This window comes from Sceloporus occidentalis, unplaced genomic scaffold, assembly GCF_023333645.1.
Source record: "Sceloporus occidentalis isolate IW3139 unplaced genomic scaffold, rSceOcc1.0.p SCAF_21, whole genome shotgun sequence".
Lineage (NCBI taxonomy): Eukaryota > Metazoa > Chordata > Lepidosauria > Squamata > Phrynosomatidae > Sceloporus > Sceloporus occidentalis.
In genome coordinates, this window is record NW_028317001.1 from 12127566 (window position 1) to 12146483 (window position 18918).

Consider the following 18918-nt stretch of genomic DNA (forward strand, 5'->3'; position numbering starts at 1 on the left):
ATAGGATTGAACTCTGAAAAGACACACAAAAGTCACACAAAGAAACACACTTCCTTCCTTTTGGCCCAAGGAGCTGGGCCTCCTTCTCACTCTAAAGCCTCAGGGAGAGAAAGAGAAGCCAATGGTCTGTTCAACTGAGGCCTCAGAGAAGGTTCTGGAACATTATTCCCCACAGTCACAAGCAGCAGACAAAATGGCTGCCAGAACACAGAATGGACGCCGGAACACAAAATATGAGTCTGGGGCAGGGGGCGGGGTCTTCCAGCTGCTCTGCCCCCATTGGCCAGCCTCAAAAAGAGGCGGAGCTTCTGCTTCTCTATATAGCTCTGCGCGTGGAAGAGAGAGAGTGAGGAGAAAGGAGCAGAGTTTTAGAGGGAGAACAGACAGAGAGGAAGGAGTGGAGAGAGCAGAGAGACAAGGCCTGGGACCACTAGGCTTCACTGCTGCACTGAAGTCTGGCTGGGCCTGGCTTGGTTCTACTACTTCTGCTGCTTTCCTTTGGCCACTGCCATTAAGGAGGGGAGGAAGGAGGCCCAGCAGTCCTTCTAGGCAAGGCCCACTCTCTCTGAAGGTGGGAGACTGGGACTCCCCAAAGGGATTTCAATGCTTTTAATGGTGGCTCTCACGCAGTAGCAATGGTGCTGGAGGTGGTGATGATGATGATATTATCAGGCCTGCGGGGGAGAGGATGGAGCTGCTGCCAGACCTTAATAATCATAAATGCCACCCCCCCCCCCCCCAGTCATTCTGAGGCAGAGGCATCCAGTTTGTGTTCCGGCAGCCATTTTGTTTTAAAGCAGCCATTTTGTGTTCCGATGGCCATTTATTTTTCTGGCAGCCATTTTGTGCTGCTTCTGACTGTTGGGAATAATGTTCCAGAACCTTCTCTGAGGCCTGAGTTGAACAGAGGCTTCTCTTTCTCTCCTGAGGCTCCAGAGTCAGAAGGATGCTAGGCTCCTTGGGCCAAAAGGAAGGAAGTGTGTCCCTTTGTGTGTCTTTTGTGTCTCTTTTCTGAGAGGGTTTTCTTATAACACAGCTCTGCTCCTTCTGGGGAACAAGGGTTTTAAGAGGGATCAGAAATGGGGAGGATAGTTTTAATACAAGCCTTATTCTTCTTCTTCACAAACATTGGGCTTTGGCTTCTAAGAGGAGGACTGCCCCCCAAACAATGCCAAAAGGAGCTCCTTTGGAAGGTTTTAAAAGTCTCCCCAGTTTCCTTATTAAGAGACTTTAAGGGAAGAAGGAAGGAGGCAGAACAGACAATCTCATATTATGACCAAATAAACATAGAAACAAACAATAACAACAAAAATAAGGATTAGACAGAAAAACAAACTGCTTCTTTTTTTAAATGAAATCCATTATTAGGAAGGTAAAAGCAAGACTTGGGTGCTTCTGCCCTTTTACAACCAACTCAGGCTGTATCTGCACTGCAGAAATAATCCAGTTCAAAACCACTTTAACTCTCCTGGCTCCATCCTGTGGAATCCTGGGATTTGTAGTTCATTGTGGCACCAGAGCTCTCTGGCAGAGAAGGCTAAGTGTCCAAAGGCAAAATCCCAGGATTCCATAGCACTGACGGTTAAAGACAAACCTATTACATTTACCATCTGCTGCTTCCAAACTACCAGACTAACTTTTATTTCTATCTCATTCGTTTTTAATTATCTGTTAATAAGTAAAAAGTAAATATATATTGTTCTACTTATCCTTATCCTTACAAATCATTTATTTTCTCTTTCAGGCCTCATTTAAATTGTAAAACAGTTGATACAAAATCACTCTCATTAGATTAAACTCAACATCATTGGGCTTTTAACCTCCCAACATACTTCTGTTTTACCGATGTTATATTTCTTTGAATAAATTAAAACACTTCAAATTAAATTAGTCTTGTCTCTAAAGTAACATTTTCCCTCCATGCTTCTGGAGATATTCAGTTATATTATTCCAGTCTCCTTTATATAAATTTGACGGTTAATTTCTAATTCCTCTTGAGAGTTTGTCCATTTCCATCATGTCCAGAAGCTTAAATATCCAATCTTCTTTTGAAGGAATTTCTTTACTTTTCTATCTCTGAGCAAACACTATTCTTGCAGATGACAACATATAAAATAATAATAAACCATTTTCCCCCTATGGATTGTTCTATTATATTAAGCAAAAAAATTCAGGCACGAATTTAAAAGATAGTTACAACTTTCTTAATTTCAAAATAAATCAACTTCCACTATTGTATCACTTTCCCAAAGTCCACCACAAATGACAGATTGAGCCCTTCTCCTTTTCACATTTCCAATACAAATTACTGCAATCCTTTTTTTTTAGTATAATCTTTATTAGGCATTAAAAACACATAAAGATACACATAACAATATATAAGGTGAACGACATATACAACATTACATCTTAAATAAATGTATTAGTTATAAACTATACACAATATACAGTATTCTAATCTAAAAATAAAGCAAGATTAAGTAAGACTTCCAAGAGAAAGATGGGACACGATTATGCCAAATTATAGCCCTTAATGCAATCAGATCTAAACAAATAGAATTAATCCATGCACAATTTAAATATAGTAAAAAAAAAGTCATATATCATATATTATACTTATGTTTTTGCTTCTGTGCCTAATCTCATATCCTTCCCGATAAGATAAATCAAAAATCATAGCTACCATATAAAATTAGGGGCTAGGCCTTCCTTCTTAATAAACAACATAAAAGGATGCCGTACTTTCTTTGTTATTTCCCAGTCAAGGTTTTCCATGTAGCAAGTGAGTTTCTCCAATTCCATATAATCCAATAGTTTCATCGTCCAGTCCTTCCACAAGGGCTGCCCTGACCCTTTCCAACAAGAAGCATACACCAATCTGGCCGCTGAAATCATATAAAACAGTAATTTTCCATGCATATTCTCAAGTTTAACATCCATAACCATATTCAACAAAAACATTCTCGGGTCAAACGGGGATTTATAATTAAGAATCATTTGCATCTTCTGATGAATCACTTTCCAGTATTTCTTGGCATGCTGACATTGCCACCACATATGTACCAGGGATCCTGGGGAGTTACCACACTTCCAGCAGTCCAAATTTTGGTTTTTGTAAATTTTGGAGAGCTTTAAAGGAGTTAGATGCCACCTATTCTGCATCTTGTAATAATTTTCTCTGATTGCTATACAATGTCTTTAAATCAGGAAGTCCCAAGCCCCCGTTTTTACATCATCCTGCATTATCCGAAAGCGGACTCTAGGCTTCTTGCCTCCCCACAAAAACTTGCTAATATCTCGATTCCACGTTACAAATGGTACTTCATTAGTTAAGATTGGGATAGTTTGAAACAAGAAAATCATTCTAGGTAAAACTAACATTTTAATAGCAGCCACTTTACCCAACCAGGATAAGCCGATTTTATTCCAACGGGATAAATCTGCTTTAATTTTAAGCCAAGTTTTACAGTAATTATTCTCATACAGTTCCAAATTTTTAGTGGAGAGCCAAACCCCCAGGTATTTAACTGTATCAAATTACTGCAATTCTTATACATCTTGCTTATTCTCTCTGGTGTTAAATACCACCAAAAATGTTTTATAATAACTCTCTTTGATGTTTTGGCTGCAAGTATAGTTCAATCTTTGTTTCCAAGTGTACTCCCACTAGTCTAATTCAATTGCAAAACCAAAGTTTTGAGACCATCTAACCATATTTTATTTAATAACTTCCTCTTCTGTACAGATTTTTTAAGAATACAATTATAAAGTCTTGCTAATAAGGCATCTTTATTCAACATTTTTTCCTGTTCTAGATCAGAGTCTGATTTGCAAATACCAGATTGTTTTTTATCCATTAGGAAGAGCTCTCTAATTGTCTGTAAAAGAACCATGAAAGATCATAACCCTGATCATTAGGATCTTTTCATGTCTTTATTCTATAACCAGTTCTATCTATTTGCATTAATTCTTTATAGGAGATCCAATTTGCGTCCTTTTTTGAATCTCTGGTCTCCTTTCTCAGGAACTTCATCTCGGCCCCCTTAGACACATCTTTGGGGCACCTTTTGCTGGAAGTGACCCAAGTGCAAGACCACCAGGACCCCTGCCCACCTGATGTCCGACACAGAGGCCAAGCGCAGGGAGTTGGGCCCCAAGAGAAAGAGGATGAAGAGGTACAAGAACTCTTTGGTGAGTCGAGGTTCTTGACTATTAGTTTCATCTGTGTCAGTGATGGGCCAGTTCATGAAAGCAAGCAGACAACATACTCTCCCAATTTACCAGAGACAGTCCTTTGGTAAGTCACTATCCTATTAGCTTCATCTGTGTCACTGCTGGGCCAATTTATGAAAGGAAGCAAATCACATACTGTCTGAGTTTTGCAAAGACAGTCCTGGTTAATCCTCTGTCAACCCACTTTTTCAGGGGCTTTTAAAAATGTCCCGGTTGCTCTCTCCTCCTCCCACTTTCCCCCTTCTCAGCTTACTTCAGTTTCTGAGTGCCATTCAGTTTGCACCCCATCAACTCAAAAGTGGGGAGAGGAGAGGAAAGAAAGAGGCAGGATATTGCCCTTCCCAGGAGGCTGAAGCAAAAGCAAACTGTTGTGCCCTTCCTAGCTTGTGTGACCTCGGAGGGTGATAGAGTCTCCTTCCTTGGAGGTCTTTAAACAGAGGCTGGATGGCCATCTGTCAGGGATGCTTTGATTTGGATTTCCTGCATGGCAGGGGGTTGGACTGGATGGCCCTAGTGGTCTCTTCCAACTCTACGATTCTATGATTCTATCTTTCTCATAAACAACTTTGTCCATCTTGACCACCTTTTGGTGTTGCTTTTCCACATATGTATTGCTTTTCCCGTCTGTGAAATGGGGGATATGGGAGACCATCTCTGGATCTAAATATGGGGTGGGCCCATTGGCCCTCAAGCCCACATTGCTCCCCAGAACAGTTTTTTAAAATTAACTTTTGCCTCTGAAAAGTGGCAAGAAATGTCTAAATGCACTATAATTCTTTGGTGGCTAAATGTACTGTATGTGTTGGGATAGTGAGTATCCTAATCCATCCTCTATATCCCAGCCATGGCCTAAATTATATTAGTTATTATATTGTATATTATATTGAAAGGATTCGAGACAAACTGGATCTCGAAGGCAGTAGTTGTTTTTTCCCTTTGCTGACAGAATTTAAAGTTAATTTCCTGGATTGAATATTGAAGTGATGAAATAATATTTGGGATGAACCATGTGCTTTCCTCCCCTTTTGCTTAGTCACTCTCTGGATGAGAGCTATTTTCTGTTGCAGGTGACCTTTGCGGATGTGGCAGTATATTTCACCGAGGATGAATGGAAACTGTTGACGAAGAAACAGAGACTGATCTACAGTTATGTGATGATGGAGAATTATCAGAATGTGGCCTCTGTGGGTAAGGAACCGTAATCCATTCTCCTTTCTATGAAGACTGAGTTCCCTTTTTTGCTAAATTATCATTGTGCTATGATTCCACTAGAATTATAGAATCATAGAGTTTGAATAGACCACAAGGGCCATCCAGTTCAACCCCCTTCTGCCATGCAGGAATACACATTCCAAGCCTCTTTAAAGACCTCCAAAGAAGAGGACTCCACCAAGCTCTAAGGGAGTATATTGCACTGTCGAAGAGCTCTTACTGTCCCAAAGTCCCTAATAATGTCTAGATGGAACCTCTTTCTATGTGGCTTGCATCCATTGTAGTGTCTCCTTTTCTCTGTAGCAGCAGAAAGCAAGCTTGTTCCATCATAAATACGAACCTTTCCGATATTTAAACATGGATATCGTATCCACTCTTAACTTTCTTTTCTCAAGGCTAAACATACCCAGCTCTCTAAGCCATTCCTCATAGGGCTGCATGGTTTCCAAATCCTTCACCACTTTGGATGCCCTCCTCTGGGCATGTTCAAACTTTTCAACATCCTTTTGAATTGTGGGGCTCAGAACTGGACACAGGATTATTCCAAGGGAGGCCTGACCAAAGCAGAAGAGAGTGGCACTATTACTTCCCTTGATCAAGAAACTATACTCATATTGATGCAGGCTAGAATGACATTGGCCTTTTTAGCTGCCGCATCACACTGTTGGCCCATGTTCAACTTGCGGTCTACTGGGAGTCCTAGATCCCTTTCAAGTGTAGTTTAATTGAGATAGCAACATCCTGTAGAATATTTGAATTTGTGATTTAGTGAGGTACTATTGCTCCCCACTTTATAAGGATACTAAATACCCCATCGTAAACTGCCAATTGTCAGAACCAGCTACTGTGGTTCATCCAGAATGGTCTTGAGGTTTAGGGGGGAGTTGTTAGTAGTTTAAATGTTAGTAGTTTTAAGTCGTTGGTAAGTATAATGGGGCCTAGAACGGCTTGGGGGAAGGGAATCAGTTGCGGAGGCTATTAACTGACTGGTTTGTGAGATTTGGGTGGCAGGCATGCCCCAGGGGGAGAGGGGTATGAGAACGGTGGAAGAAGAAGGCAAGAGGTACCTTGGCAGCTGGGTTGGTTAGGGGCTGAAGGGCCGGGAAACACACAGAACTCCAGAGGCATTTCAAATAGGTTTTTGTGGGTTTTTTAGGGGGAAAGTAAAACACACATACACATACATATACGTGTTCACGTGCGCGCACACACACACACACAAACTAGGTAACAAAGGTGGGAGTGGTGAATACTGGGAGGCTTTGGTAATGGTAATACATTACCTAGATCAGTGATGGTGAACCTTTTAGAGGCCGAGTCCCCAAACTGCAACCCAAAAGCCACTTATTTATTGCAAATTGCCGTGTCCCTCTGGCTTTCTAGTAACAAACTCTGGCAAAATCTGTGCTGGGGTGATGGCACATGTGCCCACAGAGAGGGCTCTGAGTGCCACCTCTGGCACATGTGCCATAGTTTCGCCATCACTGACGTACATGGATCTCGAATCCAATTGCTGCGGGTCCAGAATGGGGAGAGAAGACAGTAATTTAAATGGCAAGTGGGGCTGGCGAGTGTAGAGAGGTGTTTAGCAATGTAAATCAACAGAGGGTCTGTCTGCAACTGGACTGACACTGAAGAACAGCCAGTTGGGGCTGATATTTGTACTGAAATTGTTGCTTGGGGGCAGAAACCGAGCATTCGAAAAGGTTTAAATTGTTTTAGAAAGTTTTTTGTGTGGGGAAAGAATTGTCTGAAACTGAATTAAATGAAATGGGTGCTTGGTGGAAATACTTGAGCCAAAAAGGATTATCACACCAGCTCTCAGGTCCTTCTTGGCTCTGAATTCTGGTCCCATTCAAAGCCAATGTATAGCACAGTCTGAAGGCGACACTCCCAGAGCTCAATAATAACACAGCAAGAACAGAAGCAAATCTCCAGATATAGGTATTGGCAATGCACTAACCACTTTCCACACTTAAAAATAACTCACAGACACAGTTGATTTCCTCCAAGTCCTTGGAGGTTCTTTAGCTTGAGTTGCAATAGAAAACAAATATGTACCAGCTCTCCTCCCTGACTTTCATCAACTTCACAATATCTTGTACACACAACTCCAACCCACATCAATCCACATGTGAGCTGTATACTGTATTGGTTATGAGTCATCTTCTGGTGCCACACAGCATGAAGCATCCTCTGCAGTTAGCTTGCATCATGCCATGTGCTCTGACTCAACACTCTATGGCAGTCTCACAGGAAATGATGCCACTTTTCAATCAAAGTATTTTTACATATATTTATTGGAATATTTTCCAACTGTCTGACTATCTGCTTCCACTGATTTCCTCATGGCAGTTCCCCTACAATCTCTTCTTTGCTAGCTCCTACGAGTAAGGATACAATCATTATATGGATTTGGGGCATCCAGAACAGGGTTATGCTCGGGTCACTCACACCAACTATGGCGCGTTACAGATGGCCTGAAAGCGGTGGTTTGCCGGTGCTGCCTGTTGCTGTGTCCAGGAACCGCAGTGGCCAAACCGCGTAGTTTCCAGACACAGCAAAAAAGAAGCTTGAGAATGGCGCTTCTTTTCTGCACCCCAGAAGTGGCGCCGAGGGGCGCTAGTCGCACACTTGCAGAGTCACTTCTGCCGGGCAACATCTGGACGCTATGCGTCCGTGACATCAAAATGGTGGCGCCTGTGTGGAACGGTGTCAATTTGTACGCTCTCTGCGCATACTAGAGTTCAGGGGTGTCTAGAATAGACCCCCCCTTTCTAACCCTAGTACGCCCCTTCCTAACCCTAGTATGTGCGGAGCGCGTACTTTCGGCGCATGTGTAACATGCCCAAATTAATTTAATCTCACATAGGGAGGGGTTAACGTGGGGCTAAATCTTGGGGTAACACCTTCCTCTCTTAATGCTGAGATTCAGTCTTGTCTGTCATTGTCATTGTTTACAGAAGAACATGTCAGTCATGAGAGAGTCCACTCAAGAAAGAAATCACATAAATGCCAGCATTGTAGGAAATGTTTTGCCTACAAGTCAGTCCTTGTTATGCATCGCAGAATCCACACAGGAGAGAAGCCATACAAATGCCAGCATTGTGGGAAATGTTTTCCTTTTAAGTCACACCTAGTAACACATCAGAGAGTCTACACAGGAGAGAAGCCATACAAATGCCAGCATTGTGGGAAATGTTTTTCTCAGAAGGCACACCTAGTGACACATCAGAGAGTCCACACAGGAGAGAAGCCATACAAATGCCAGCATTGTTGGAAATGTTTTTCTTCGAAGTCAAACCTAGTGACACATCAGAGAGTCCACACAGGAGAGAAGCCATACAAATGCCAGCATTGTGGGAAAGGTTTTTCTTCAAAGTCATACCTAGTGTTACATCAGAGAGTCCACACAGGAGAGAAGCCATACAAATGCCAGCATTGTGGGAAATGTTTTCCTTTAAAGTCACACCTAGTAACACATCAGAGAGTCCACACAGGAGAGAAGCCATACAAATGCCAACATTGTGGGAAATGTTTTTCTCAGAAGGCACACCTAGTGAAACATCAGAGAGTCCACACAGGAGAGAAGCCATACAAATGCCAACATTGTGGGAAATGTTTTTCTTGGAAGCCTGACCTAGTGACACATCAGAGAGTCCACACAGGAGAGAAGCCATACAAATGCCAGCATTGTGGGAAATGTTTTTCTTTGAAGGGAGACTTAGTGAAACATCAGAGAGTCCACACAGGAGAGAAGCCACACAAATGCCAGCATTGTGGACAATGTTTTGCTCAGAAGTCAAACCTAGTAAGACATCAGAAAGGCCACACAGGAAAGAAGCCACAAAAATCCCAGAAATGAACTAACATTATTTTTGTGGAGAAGGAATACAAAGAATATATTTTTCTTCCTTTGGTGATAAGAAAATGCCCTTGTGATTTGTGTGTTAGGTTTGTCTCTCCATATGTCTTTATGTTTTAAAGTTATATTTTCTGAATTTTAGCTATTAATTGTTATTAGAGTAGATCATTGCTTTAGTTTATAAATTTGACTGGGGATTATGGGTTGTGGAATGGTTAGCTAGATAGAGGGTGGGATTTGTTGCAGCTGGCTAGAATAGTTGTTTGATTGATAGCCTTTGGAATGTGTGGGATGTTAGCTTAGGAAAGTTGGGGGGAAGGTATTAACAGAAAGGGGACTAGTTTCTGGGAATGACAAAGGTAGCCTTGTAACCTGTGGGCCATTGACTGTGGGAATTGGAGGTGGTGGCTAGGTTTGGAAGAGGGTGGAGTTCTAGGTTTGGGGGTTTTAATGTATTATTTGGCTTGGGGTGGGCAGTTCTGATTTAAATGCTAACTTAAATGCTGGCCTGATTTAAATGGGCCTTTGCGCAGCCCCCGTCACATGCTAGGGGTTGGCCGAGAACGTAGTGTCCATACCGACCTCACTCCTAGCACGTGATGGGGGCGTCAAAATGGCGGCGCCCTGTACACACAGGCGCTGCCATTTTGATGCAACGGATGCGTAGCGTATGCACGTCCCGGCCCCTTTGTGACACTGCAAGTGCGCCATTGGTGCCTTGCGGCGTCACAAAGGCACCACAACAAGAACCTGCTTTTTGTGGGTTCTTTTTATTTGGCGATGGATCCGCACAGTTTGTTCACTTTGGCTCCCTTGCGGAGCAAACCAGGGTGGCGAGAGACTGCCATTTTTTGCTCGGTCTGTATCCCGCCATTGTGTTCTTAATAAAGTTCTTTGTTATTTCAACACAATGGACGCATTGATGCATATAAGTTCTGAAGTTGCACAAAACTGACCCTTTCGCTCTTCTCAGTCCTCAGCTCCATTCCCAGCCATATGAGTAGCAGAGGCAAGCACACACACACACACATACACACTTGTGCGTATACACACATACACACACACACAGAGAGAGAGAGAGAGAGAGAGAGAGAGATCTGTATGTACAAGGCAGAGTCTTCACAGCCTTTCCCTCCTGAGTCCAGCTCCGCAGCTTGGGCTCCATTCCGGAAGGAAGGAAGGAAAAAGGAAGGAAGGAAGGGTGTAGTCCTTCCCTTCTTTCAAATGTCGACAATGGAATAAACAGCAGCAGCTAGGGCTTTGCGATCCCTGCGCATGCTCAAGAGGGGCCTTTGGTGGCAAATGTGAATGCACAGTCTCAGACCCTGAATCTGCCGCCCTCACAGCCTGCTCTGAGGGAGGGAAGTGGGGAGAGCCCTCATTCATTCAGAATGGCTGGAGGATCTTCTGGGGAGGGGTGATGTAAGAAGGACGGAAACCCCGATCTCCTCCCCACAAAGAAAGGCAGGGAGCCTGCCAGGCCTCCTCTCCCTTCCCTGCCCCCTCCTCTGGGGATTCCTTGGGACCCAGGTACTTGGGGGGTTATTTTGAGAAAAGAGGAAAGGGGGGACCCTTGGAGAGAGGCATGGCCATGAAGGGGAGGGGGATTCAAGGGTAGAAAGGATTTTGGGGAGCCCTCTCCCTCCTGGAAAGTGGGGCAGAGGAGAGACCCTCCCTTCTGATGCCTCATTTGGTGAAGAGTTTTGTGCCAAATACAAAGCATCACACAGGATAGGGTTCAATAGCATTGGAAACAACAGTGTTTTTTTTTTTTTTTGGGGGGGGGAGACATTTTCTCTGGGGTCCTGGAGTGAGGAGGCTCTGTCTGGGTGGGGGAAAGAGGCAAAATCTAGGCCAAATCCAAGAGGAGGGAGATGGAGGGACCCCAAAGCCCCGTCTGGGGAGACTGACACTTCCCTGGCAACCTGGGAACTAGGCTTAAAGGCCCACAGGATCCATATTAGGCATCCCCCACAACTACATACCTTTCCCTTCACAACAACCCTGCGGAGGAGGACCAACAGAGAGACCCTCAGCCCCAAAAAGAACACCCTCCTCCCGGTTTTGGGAACACGCTGAAAAGGCCTTGGACCCCCTTGAAAGGATGTAGGTAAAAGGAGTAGAAAGAAGGAATAAAGGAATGAAAACACCAAGGGAAGAGAAGCATAAAGGGACGGCTTAAGTGGGAGAGGGGGAGATCTGTAACCTGATCCAGGCACCTGCCCCCCAGAACCCATGATTAGAGCCTACCACAGATCACCGTGATGCTTTAAATGACTATTTCACAGATAATATCTCTCAGAGAAGAGCTGACTTGGATGCCAGCATTATTGCAGAGGCTATAGGTGAGGTGTCCAGTGACTCTGTGAATAAGATCACACTGGATCAAATTGAATCTGTGAGTACTGAGGATGTAGACAAGCTCCTTAGAAGTGTAAAGAAGACAACTTGCCCCCTTGACTCTTGCCCTTCATGGCTGGTCCTCCAAGGAGGAGATGCACTTAGGACTCACCTGAGCTATATCACAGATGCATCTCTTAGAGAGGGCTATTTTCCATCTTGCTTAAAAGAAGCGGTGGTACGGCCGCTTCTGAAAAAGTCCTCCCTAGATCCCTTGGACATGAACAATTACAGACCGGTCCCCCATCTTCAATTTCTAAGCAAGGTGATTGAGAGGGCAGTTGCTCTTCAAGTCCAAGTGGTCTTGGATGAATCAGATTATCTAGACCCTTTTCAAATTGGCTTCAGGACGGGATACAGAGTCAAGATTGCTATGGTCTCCTTAGATGATCTCCACTTGAGCATCGACAGGGGAAGTATGACCTTGTCGGTACTTTTGGACCTCTCAGTGGCTTTCGATACCGTCAACTATGGTATCCTTCTGGAAAGCCTGAGGGAATTGGGGGCACTGCGTTGCAGTGGTTTTGGTCCTATCTCAGAAGCAGATTCCAGATGGTGATCCCAAAAGGGATCTTAAATTTGGCATCCTTCGTCGCATCATCCTGTCCCTAATGCTATTTAACATCTACATGAAACCGCCTGGAGAGATCATCCGGAGGTATGGGATGGGGTTTTATCAGTATGTTTATGACATCCAATATCTCTCCATGCCCCAGACTTCAGTGTCAACTAAGGAAGGCATCTCCCCTCTGAATGAATGTCTTGAGGGAGTAATGGGCAAGATGAGGAAATCAGATTGAAAGTGAATCCATTGAAGACAGAAGTACTTGTTGTTGGAGCCTCTAACCCAGGTATGGAGGTTTGTCTACCGCTCCTGGACGGGGTCACAGTTCCCCTAAAGGACTATCTTTGCAGTTTGGGGGTGCTCCTGGTTCCTTTGCTCCAGATGTCAGCTCAGATAGATGCGACGGCCAAGAGTGCCTGGTATCAGCTTCGGTTGATACGCCAGCTGTGCCCTTTCCTGGAACATGGAGACCCAGAAACTATGGTTCATGCACTGGTAAGCTCACATCTTGACTTCTGCAATGCGCTCTACATAGGGCTACCCTTGCAGTAAGTCTGGAAACTTCAACTAATTTAAAATATGGCAGCTCACTGTGACTTTATTTATTTATTTGTTTAGGTTCAGGTGAGCTTTATTTATAAATTCACATACACTTATACATTTGCAATTGTACTTTCCAGTTATTGATAACTTCTGCCAGCATCTCTTGAACATACACAATATTTACAGATTGATCATATTTACAACTTCTAATACCTTCCAATACATGTTTTATTTATTATCTTGGCATAACCTATATATTCTGTACTGATATTTTGCTCTTCCCTGTATTTTCTCCTTACATTAGAAAAGAGGTAGAGAGCAAACTCTTCAAGTATCTTTATTTTATTTTCTGGAGTGAGATGGGCTTTTCCAACTGACTCACTTATAATTAGTATTATTAATAAGTCCTTCTTTCTGGGAATGGCTCAAGCCCTTAAAGGCTCAGGCCCCTTCCTCCTCCTCCAGTTTCTCCTCTGGAGGGACTGAGCATGCTCAGTGGCAGCCAGGGCAGCCATCTTACTTCAGGGCAGAGGGGCTTCAGTGGCTGCTACTGAGCATGCCCAGATCTCTTGAGGACCATGCTCCGTACTCTCCCTCCCTCCCTTGGTGTTTCCATGGTGACAACAGACTCTGCCTGGCAACAGTGAAGGAGGCGGCCATTCTCAGAGACACAAAGACACTCCTCTGGGGGGATGACATCACTGGTGGGCAACCGTCCAATCAGAGGGCAGCTGTTGGGGAAGAAGCTTCTAGAAGGTGGCTGCTGAGACTAGAGAGGCCTGAATGGGGTCCTAGGAGGCTGTGGCTTTGACCATTGGCTGCTTAGGAAGAAGAAGGGCCCCTTCTGGGTCTCCTTGGCAGGGAAGGGAAAGTGGGGCCTCCATGGGGCACTCCCCAGTTTGGTTCCTCTGTGAGAATGAGGACTGGAGGGGAAGAGCCCCATTTTGGAGCCAGTGATGGGGGATGGAGGGCCTTCTGTAGGGAGGCAGCTTTGGGGCTGGAAGCAAGGAAGGCCCTTCTCCTCCTCCTCCTCCAAAGGCTCCTCTGGCTGCCAGGCCTCCTCTTCCTTCTTGGGGGTCTCTGTGGGTCTATGAGATTTCAGAGGGGAATCAAAGGGTGTCTCTGGGTGAATATATACATCTGCTTCTGTTCAGGCAAAAGAGGACCATCTCTGGTGTTGAAGCTCTTTCCAGACTCCTCTCCAAAGGCTGGATCCTGGAGGGAGAGGGCTCTGGCTCTGTTTCCTTCATTGCAAACTGTTGGTCTTCTTTCAACTGGGATGGACATCCTATCGCCCACCAGATGTTGACAGACTACATCTCCCATCATCCCCTTGGAGAGCATAACAAATAAAAGAAGGATACTGGGAGTTGTAGTACACTGACACCTGGAGGCCAAAAGAAATCCCATCCCTAGTTTAGGACTAAGCCTTGTGCGTAATCCCAGCTAGAGGGGTTTGGGGTTGGTTTTCTTAATGAAGAAAGAAGGAACCCAAGACAAGAGCCTTTTCCTGTTCCTTCATCTGTTCAGTTGGCTTCACTCTGGAGCAACCCTAAGAAGGAGGGAACTCAAAAGACCTTGTTATTAACTGACTGAACAAGGTCTTGCAAGCTGAAAGTCTTCCTTTCCTTGACTCAGTCCACCTCCAGCCACTCTTTCTCTTTCCTGATGCCTTCCACTTTACTGACCATCCTCCTTTTTTCCAGGGAGTCATGTCATCTAACTATCTGCCCAAAGTACAATAGCTTCACTGATTTGTTTGATCTTCTAGGAAAGGTTGAGGCTTGCTTTGCTCTGAGAGCCATTGAATTCTATCTTTGGTGGTCCATGGAAGACTGCACAAGTGTTGCACATGTAAAACACCTCCATTTGTACTTTCTGCAGGTGTGCAAAGAACCAAGATGGCTTTCAAAGGAAGGAAGAGAGGAGAAACTACCCTCAGTTCCTCCTTCGAGGAAGAAAATGGAGGAAAGAAGACCTTGGGACAGTAAATGTTCAGCCTTCCTTTTTTGAAGTGGAGCCATTGGGAATTTGAGAGACTGGGATGCAATGGGGGTCAGTTATGTACAATCCTCTGTCTTTCAGTGATTAGTTGATTCGTGGTTCCTGCCATCTTGCCCTTGCTTCCCCTCCCAGCCAATCAGGGCCAAGGATAGATTGAGGGATTGGGATTCCAGCCAACCAGAGCCAAGGATGGAGGGAGGGACTGGGATTCCAGCCAATGATGGCCACTCAGAGTGTCCTCAGGAGGACTTCTTCTGTTCCTGCCTTTGTCCTTCTGTGGAAAATTGATTAAGGGAGAAAAAGATGACAAATGCAATGAACTATAAGGGAAGGTTATTGTTGGGGTATCTTTCCCCTTTTTGTTGATTTGTTTTTAGTGGTTTTAATTCTGTGGAGAGTTTGTTTAATTGGGTTTTAGGAATAACCTTTTGAGGTCTTATGTTTTTGCATATTCTTTGGTCAGCATTGGTTTTAATTCTTGTTAGCCACTCCTGCAGTCCCAGGGCTGGGGAAAAGACAGAAGGTGGGTGGGTGGAAGAATGATGATGAAAGCAGAGGAGGAGAAGGATCCACTCTTCCCAGAGCCACCTCCAGCTCTGTCCTGTTTTGCCCCTGCAAGGCTAGCCAACCCTCAGTCAAGAATCTCAGTGTTTCAAGCACTGAGTGAAAGGGAGAAGGGATGGTTGTCTCACCAAGTCCTGTGTAGCAAAAGCAGTGGTGGTATAATCCAGTCCACGTTCATCACGAGGCTTCAGTCATTCCAGTCCATCAGGTTCAAAGGGGAAATCTGAGAGTCCTCCAGGTCCGAGCAGAATTCCAGGCAACAGGCATTCAGCCAACATTCAAGGCAAGAGCAAGGTGTCTCCCAAGCACCACGGATGGTTCTCAACCATGCTGGACTGAGGGGGTTGCTGGGATGTTTCTAACCCATCTGGGTCTCGCATGTTCTAGCTGTTGGCTTCCTACTTAGCCACAGAGAATGTCCTTGTCTCTCTTTTTCTTGGGGTCTCTCTGTGGGAGTAGGCCCCAGTCAATCTGGCTCAGGAGGAGGGAAAAATGGCTGCTGGGAACCTGACCCTGGGACTGGCTGCAGGCTTACCTCCAGAGGATCTGGACAGTGGCTGCAGCCCTGGCTTGTCCCTGGGATCTCAGCCTCCACCTCAGACTCAGAGAACAGGCCTGGCTCCTGGTGGCAGGGCATGGCAAGCCCTCACCTGGAGCGCCACCTTCATTTCAAACCCCAAAGGGGGAAAGTTCCCAGAGACCTTCCCTGCAGAGTCTTGTGGGGCCAATTGGCTGTGAGGTTTGAGGTGCTTCTGGTGAGATGCAGTTGTAGGGCAACACATTTGGAAGGCACCCATTTGGGGAAGAGGAAGTGAGAGGGAGGAGCCGGAATCACCTGGTCCTTTGGATAGAACTGGATTGCAGCTCCCAGCAGCTTCTAGCAAGCATGGCCATTGGTGAGGGAGAGTGGGAGTTGCAGTCCATCAACATCTGAAAATCTACCTGGAAAGGCTGGGTTGCTTTTAAGGAGTTTGTGGGGGTGGCTTGCCCCCAAATTTGTTGTGCAATCAGCTCAGGACTGACATCTCTGCCAGGATGATGTTCCTGCCACCCTCACGCTTGACCTTGCCTGAGCCAGGGAAGAGCTGCCACACTCAGAGGCATTCCTAGTATATTTGTCCAAATCATTCATCAATCACCCCTCTCTTCCACAGCCTTTTCGGGTCCAGCGGAGCTGCTGGACAAGCAGAAGAGGGCGAGGCTCGCTTTCTTTTGCCAGACCCATAACTTCAGCACCCCTTCCCAGCAGCGCACTAGGTGATGCCCCCTGCACCCTCCTGGCAATGCCCTTGGCCATCTTTGTGGCCTGGGCCAGTCAGGCTCTGGGCCGTCTCCCTTGCTGATCTCTCACACCAAGTTATAGCCGGTGCCCTGACTGAGGTGCTCTGGACAGTGCTAGAGGAAATGCTTGCCTTTGCGTGGAATGGGAATCTCTGGCTTCAATAATCTTATTCAAGAAGAATATGCGAAGATTCTGAGGAAGTCAGTGAGCATGTGAAATAAAAGTACTGTCAGTCCTCGGTATACGCTGGGGTTTGGTTCCAGGACCCACGGTGGATGCCAGAACCCATGCATTCTCAAGTTACAGTGGACCCTTGTTATACGCTGGGGTTTGGTTCCACGATCCCCTGTGTATTACAAAATCTGTGTATGCTCAAGTGCCATTCAATACAATGACATAGCAAAATGGTGTCCCTTATAAAAATGGAAAATGAAGGTCTGATATTTGAAATTTATACTTCTTTTAAACATTTTAAAACCGTGTAGGCTTCAATCTGTGTATAAAATAATCCATGTATAAGAAGGGCCGACTGTACCTTAAATACAAGGGCATACTAAAATAGTATCCCTTAAATAAAATAAAATAAAAAGAGTTACTTTTTGGAACTGATAAATTTTGAAAATATTTTCAATGTCTGGATGCTTGAATCTATGGACAAACATCCGTGGAAATTAGCTGAGAAACAAAGCAGTCCCAGATTGCAAGCAGACCTCTAGAGATTCCCTCTGGCATCCCAGGGAGCCTCCACAGCTGGTCCAGAAACAGTCTAATTGTATGTTATCTAAGCAGAAAGGCAGACTAGTCCATCTTCTGGGATTAAGCTGGAGCCATGTCTAGCCAGCAAGAAAGGTCTGAAAGCGAAACAGCGTGGTGCCATGGACTGAGGGCTGGACTAGGACCGGGAGACCAGGGTTCGAATCCTCACTCAGTCTTGGAAATCCATGGGTGAGCTTGCATATATCACACTCTCTCAGCCTCAAAGGAAGGCTCTTCTGAATAAATATGGACATAAAAGAGACCCCTGCGACTAAGTATTATGCAGTGGTTTGAGTATTGGCCTAGTACTCTGAGAAACCAAAGTTTAAATCCCTACTCAGCCATAGAAACTCACTGGCTGCCCTTGGACAAGTTACACTTTCTCAGTCTCAGAAGAAGGCAATGGTAGCAAGGTTTTTACCAGAGGACCTCAATGTGTGGGGCGGATTGTATGGGAGAAGGCGATCCCGTAAGTAAGGTTATAACCAAGACCTTGTACTGTGCCCTGAAATTAATAGGCAGCCAATTAAGAGATTTTAATATAGGTGTGATATGGTCACCTCTAGATCTTCCAGTGGCCACTCTGGCAGCCATATTTTGGATCAGTTGAATTTTCCAGACTTGGTACAAGGGTAGCTTAGGTAGAGCGCATTACAGAAGTCAAGACATGAGGTTACCAGAGCATGCATGATAGTTTTCGGGTCTACAGGTTCTAGGAAGGGGCACAGTTGGCATATCAACCAAAGCTGATAACAGGCACTCCTGGCCATCGCATCTATCTGAACTGACATCTGGAGCAACCCCAAACTGCAAACACAGTCTTTTAGGGGAAGTGTGACCCCATTCAGGACCGGTTGACAAACCTCCACACCTGGATTAGGATCTCCATCAAGTACCTCTGTCTTATCTGGATTCAGTTTTAATCTGTTTCTCCTCATCCAGCACATTACTGCCCCAAGACATTCATTCCTTAGTTGATGCAGAGGTCTGGGGCATAAAGAGATATAGTTGGGTGTCATCAGTGTACTGATAGCACTCCACTCCATATCTCCAGATGATCTCTCCCAGCAGTTTCATGTAGATGTTAAACAGTATTAGTGACAGGATGATGTCCTGAAGAATGCCAAATTTAAACTCTCTTTTAAAGGAACAACTGTCCCCAAGCATCTCTGGAATCTGTTTGAGAGATAGGACCGGACCCATTGCAATGCATTGCCCCCGATCCCCAATTCCCTCAGGCTTTCCAGAAGGATACCATGGTCGAAGGTATTGAAAGCCACTGAGAGATCCAAAAGCTTCAACAGGGTCACACTTCATCTGTCGGTGTTCAAGCAAAGATCATCTACTAAGGCGACTATAGCATTCTCGGCTCCGCATCCCGTCTTGAAGCCAGTTTGAAATGGGTCTAGATAATCTGATTCTTCCAAGAATGCTTGGAGTTGAAGAGCAACTTCCTTCTCAATCACCTTGCTTAGAAATGGAAGATGGGAGACG

The 18918-nt window shown here is 45.0% G+C and overlaps 1 pseudogene across 1 annotated transcript in view; it reads right to left on the minus strand.

Moving 5' to 3' along the window:
* Positions 1-18918, minus strand: part of LOC149301612 (uncharacterized) — a 122120-nt pseudogene that overhangs the window by 98432 nt on the left and 4770 nt on the right. The window lies entirely within an intron of this gene.